Consider the following 6,344-nt stretch of genomic DNA (forward strand, 5'->3'; position numbering starts at 1 on the left):
GAGGGATCGGGGCCGCGGCAGCCACCGAGGCCGGACCGAGGCTGACGCTGCAGCCGGAGCCCGGGAGGCAGAGAGAAGGGAGGGGGAGCTACGAGATCGCGGGCCTCTCGCGATAACCAGCGCCGGGGAGCCGAGTCGGGCCCCGCCCCTCACCCCGACGCGTGCGCACCAGCCTGAGGCCGTCTCCTCGAAGGGAAAAGGGGAGGATACTGACTCTAGGCCGTGCACGGAGCATGCGCACTCGCTCGTCTCCCACCGAGCGTGTGCGCATGTGCCTGGGGCGCCGGGAGTGGGTTCGGGGGAGGCAGGGCGAGAGCGAGGACGCGGTGGGCAGGTATTCGTGAGGGAGACGTCAGACCCTTAGAGCCTTGCAGGTGCCGGACTGGGAATACATCACCCGGTAAAATCCTCAAAAGTTGTGGGAGGGGCTTCCCTGGTGGCGCAGTGGTTGGGAGTCCGCCTGCCGATGCAGGGGACATGGGTTCGTGCCCCGGTCCGGGAAGATACCACATGCCGCGGAGCGGCTAGGCCCGTGAGCCATGGCCGCTGAGCCTGCGCGTCCGGAGCCTGTGCTCCGCAACGGGAGAGGCCACAACAGTGAGAGGCCCGCGTACCGCAAAAAAAAAAAAAAAAAAAAAAGTGGGAGACTTAAATTGACCTCAGAGTCAAAGGCTTTTTGCCATTTATGGACACACACACACACACTCATAATATCAATTACCATCATTCTTTCACGCAAGAGAGGTCATTTAAAAACTTTCATTTTTGTTGTAAGTATATGTAACATAAAATTTACCATTTTACCATTTGTAAGTGCACAGCTCAGTGGCATTAAGTACATTCACACGGTTTAGCAACCATCCCCACCATCCATCTTCAGAACTTTCTCATCCTCCCAAACTGAAACTCTGTCCCCATGAAACACTGACTCCCCATTCTACTCCCCCAGACTATCACTACTTTCTGCCTCTATGAATTCGACTCCTCTAGGGACCTCATATAAGTGGAATCATACAATATTTGTACTTTTGTGACTATCTTATTTCACTCAACATAGTGTCCTCAAGGTTCATCCATGTTGTGGCGCGTGTCAGAATTTCCTTCTTTTTTAAGGCTGAATAATATTCCTCTGTATGGTTGGACCATGTTTTGTTTATCCGTTTACCCACTGATGGACATTTGGGTGTTTCCACCTTTTGGCTGTGATGAATAGTGCTGCTATGAATATGGGTGTACCAATATCAGTTCATATCCCTGCTTGCAGTTCTTTTGGATATCTACTTAGAAGTGGAATTGCTGGATCATATGGTGTTTCTGTGTTTAATTATTTTGAGGGATCATGTTTTCCACAGCGGCTACACCATTTTATAAGAAAGGTCATTTTTAACACCAATTAAAAAAAAAAAGGCAGTGTATGGCGCAGAATAAAGGCACAGCCATTTATTTAAATGGGAAAAAGTTGGCTCCATGAAAAACTCACCACATTGCTTTTTTTTGGCTCACATCTATGAGCACCTGTGTGTATTTCATGGTAGGGTGCATCTTCACGTGGGAAGAAACAGAGAGAGGAAGGTTCAGTCCACCTCTTCTAGGTCCATACCAGGTCCCCTGGTCCCTCTGGCTCAGCCCTGCCCACTTCCTGTCCAGCCGCCCTGAAGTCATTCTTTTAACAGTTAATTTGCAAGCCTTTTAGGTGCTAGACCCGCGCTGGGCACTGAGAGATACAATGTTTAAAAAAATAGCTACATGATCTAAGTATACATAATTGCAAAATGTGACAATGGTCTAAAAATGCAAAGATGTAACCATAGCTCTGATGAAAACTGCTCCCCCACACTGCCTGCCCCTCCACTTTTACAATCTGAGCCGTGTTTGTTTTGCCTCTCACTGCTCCCAGTTGCTCATCCAAAATTCAGAAGAATGCTCATCTAGCCTCAAATAATGCCATGACCTTTCCCAGATCTGGGCGTTTCCAATGTCTTTCTGTTCTGCAAAATGATTTCTGTATGATTTTATTTTATTTTAGGCTATATATACATATAGTCTTTTTTATTGAGCTGTAACGTACATGTAATAAACGCACAGTTCTTGAATGTTCAATTCCTTAAGCTTTTATAACTGTATACACCCATGAAACCATTCCCGGAAACAAGATGCAGAACATTTCCATCACTCCAGAAAGTTTTCTCAGTGTCCTATTCAGTTAATCCCCCTTGCCCCAAGCAGCAGTGGTGTGCTGGTAAATGTTTAACGATGGGCTTGTGAAACGAGAGATGGGGGGGGGGGGGAGAGAGAGAGAGAGAGAGAGAGGGAGAGGCTGCTTTGTAATTTGTAGTACTTGTCCTTTTCTGTGGTGTATATATTCCCACCGAGACTTATTTCCATCTACCATGAAGTTGGAAAGGATGGTAACAGTAGGCACCTATGAGCCAGGACAAGCTGGCTGCAGCCCCCTACTCCCCTACAGGCATCCTAGATTCTGATTTCTATCCCCAGAGATTAGTTTTGCATGTTCTAGAGCTTCGTGGAAATGGAATTGTACAGTATGTACTCTTGTGCCCAGCTTCTTTTGCTCAGCAAAATATTTTGGCCATTCATCCATGTGATTGCATGTAACAGTAATTTGTTTTTTTCCTTGCTGTATGTGTGATATTCCATCGTGTGTATTTGGGGGACTGCCCTTCATGTAGACCAATCAATTCGTTCTTTTTTTTTTTTAATTGAAGTATAGTCAATTTACAATGTTTCAGGTGTACAACAAAGTGATTCAGTTATGTATATATTATATATTTTTCAAATTCTTTTCCATTATAGGTTATTAAACGATATTGAATATAGTTCCCTGTACTATACCATAGGTCCTTGTTGTTTATTTTATGTATAGTGGTGTGTATCTGTCAATCCCAAATTCCTAATTTATCTCCTCCCTTTCCCCTTTGGTAACCATAAGTTTGTTTTCTATGTCTGTGAGCCTGTTTCTGTTTTGTAAAGAGGTTCACTTGTATCATTATTTTTAGATTTCACATATATGTGACATATATTTGTCTTTGTCTGACTTAGTATAATAATCTCTAGGTCCATCCATGTTGCTGTAAATGGCATTATTTCATTCTTTTTTTTATGGCTGAGTTAAATTAGTTCTTGAGGAGGATCAAGGGATCAAATCTTTTCTAATGAGCAGAATTTTCTCCTCGATTCCTAGTTGGGGGCTCAGCGTACATTAAATCTGATTCTCCCTGTTCCTTCCAGTTCCCTATTTCTTGGAATTCCCAATGCACCCTGCTTGTTTCTGGCGTATGGCTCTTTCTGCATTCTGATTCCCTTCCCTGCTCTCTTATTCTATCTTCCCTTCTAGTTACGAACATTTTGAAGGCAAGGAAGATGTTGGATTTATCTCTTTCTCTTCCAGTCCAGCTCCTTGGATAGTGGAAGCCTCCGAATATATGCTACTTGAATTAATGAAATGCGTGCTCCTGTCCTTGGGAGGCGAACTTCCTGCTAATCACCTGATGCTCAGCCCTTGTTATAGAACATGAGCTTTTATTGTTGCAATTACAGCAGACTTGCCCTCCACCCCCTTCTCTATCTTGACCACGGAGTACATTTTGCTCTGTAACCTCACCCTCTTACCTATCTCTCTACTTATCATTGGTTCCAATCACATCTTTCTTGATACATCTGTTCCCTGGTCCCAGAGACTTGGATCTCTCTGAAATCTCCGCCTCCCCATGGAGATTAATTTCTAATAGCTTTGTTGATAGATTCAATCCAAAGTGATGTTTATCTTACTCAGAAACAATTTAGCATTAATATCACATGTGTACACTCTGCCTATCTCGGAATGCACCCTGAACTTTACCTCTCTCACCTGGGCAATGGATTAACTGGAAGAACGGCTGACCTGACCCCTTTGCATACTGCAGTTGAGCTCTATCTAGACTACCTACAACCCAGCAATTCTACCCCTAGGCATATGCCCTTGTATAACCAGGAGACACATACGCTAATGTTCTCTGTGGCAAAAATCTGGAAACAACACGAATATCCATTGATGGAAAAATGGAAAAATATGTTCCAGTATACTCCCCAAAGAAATATTAGGCAGCAGTAAACTCACAAATGACAACAACAACGTAAAAATGTCTTAGAAAGTTACAGAAGACGTTTTACGACACCTTTTTTTTTTTTTTTTTTTAGATTTTATTTAATTTTGGCTGCATTGGGTCTTTGTTGTGCAGGCTTTCTCTAGTTGTGGTGAGCGGGGGCTACTCTTCGTTGCAGTGCGCAGGCTTCTCATTGTGGTGGCTTCTCTTGTTGCGGAGCACGGGCTCCAGGCGCACAGGCTTCAGTAGCTGTGGCATGTGGGCTCAGGAGTTGTGGCTCAGGGGCTCTAGAGTGCAGGCTCAGTAGTTGTGGTACACAGGCTTAGTTGCTCCGCAGCATGTGGGATCTTCCCGGACTAGGGCTCAAACCCGTGTCCCCTGAATTGGCAGGTGGATTCTTAACTACTGCACCACCAGGGAAGTCCCCATCACCTCAATTTTTTTTAAAGGTAAAAAGTATTTATACTCAAAACATCACATCCTAATTATATTTTGCTATTATGTGTGCTTTTTAATATGCTTTGATTTTCACCTATTTTCATTGTTTTTGTTATTGTATCTGTTTGGTGGAAATATGATGGGGAGGTACTTTCTGTATCTTTTTAACTTTGTGTCATTGACATCACATTGGCAGATTGAAATGGTCCCTAGTGGGAGTATTTACACCCTGGAAATTGGCAAATAATACAAATGAGGGCTTGATTTATTGTGTTTTTGATTGCATAGAATGAGTCAGAAAATATTTTGGTAAAGGATCGGTCAATATTTTCTGCTTTGTGGGCCCTACATCTCTATTGCATGTCTGTACGGAGAGAGCAGCCACAGACCACACTAACCAAATTGGCATGGCCACGTGCCAATAAAACTTTATTTACATAAACAGGCAGAGGATCATAGCATGCCAACTCCTGGTTTAGGCTTTAAAAAGTGGTGGGGGAAAGTTAATAATGCAGATTAAATGTCAAAATGTGTGTGTCTACCATTGTTAGGTTGTGACTAGCATACACACACACAGAAATGGAAAGATATTTTCCAGTATTCAGAAACCGTTACATGATTCACCAAAGAAGACATTCACATTATTGATGAACAAGTGAAATTCCAACATACATCTTCACTTTCATGTTACTTGTTAACATAAATGAAAAATATTGCCAATGTTCATGTCAGAACTACACTTGTTCCATTATTTGCTACCAGAGGTTGGCTATGGATACAAGAGTTTGGCAAAACTCAGTCAAAACCTATTCTGAGATTCAAGTGGCTATGTAGAATTTATAATATGGTATTGTATATGTGATTATTATTTGTAAATTGTGTCTTACACCTCCTTTATATTGTTAGCATTTACAAGTATATATTACAGACTTCCCTGGTGGCGCAGTGGTTGGGAATCCACCTGCCAATGCAGGGGACATGGGTTCGAGCCCTGGTCTGGGAAGATCCCACATGCTGCAGAGCAACTAAGCCCATGCGCCATAACTACTGAACCTGCTCTCTAGAGCCCGGGAGTCACAACTACTGAGCCCACGTGCCACAACTACTGAAGCCCATGCGCCTAGATCCCGTGCTCCGCAACAAGAGAAACCACCACAATGAGAAGCCCATGCACCATAACAAAGAGTAGCCCCCACTCGCCGCAACTAGAGAAAGCCCACGTGCAGCAACAAAGACCCAAGGCAGCCAAAAAATATAAAATAAATAATAATAATGATAAATATATATATTATATAATGCATGTATATTATATACGTGTAATGTATATTTGACATATAGAGATGTCTGCAATGCATGTATATTATATACATGTATATTCGACATACAATGATGTCTGCAATGCATGTATGTTATACATGTATAATATATATTAGATATACAGAGATATCTAAATTCACTTCCAAGAGAGCCGGTTGTTAAACACAGACCAGCACACCACTACTTTTACACACTGGGGAGCTGAAATATTCCTCCACCAAAACGGTGTGCATTCATTCAACTAACATTTATTGAGTGTCTACTCCCTGCCAGGTGGAAAGACCTACCCCAGGGGATATGGATATTCACTAATTACCTCATTCAACAGAAATGTCTGTGATCATTCCCTGCATCAGCTTCGATCCAGATACTTAGCTATTCAGAGAGAGAAAGGGATATGGGGTTGAGCAAAAACTCAGGAAGTAGCAAATAAGTGGACAAAAACACAGAGGCCCATCTCTGTGATGCCATCCCTAGAGGGTTTTT

Source organism: Hyperoodon ampullatus, assembly GCF_949752795.1.
Source record: "Hyperoodon ampullatus genome assembly, chromosome: 4".
NCBI lineage: Eukaryota > Metazoa > Chordata > Mammalia > Artiodactyla > Ziphiidae > Hyperoodon > Hyperoodon ampullatus.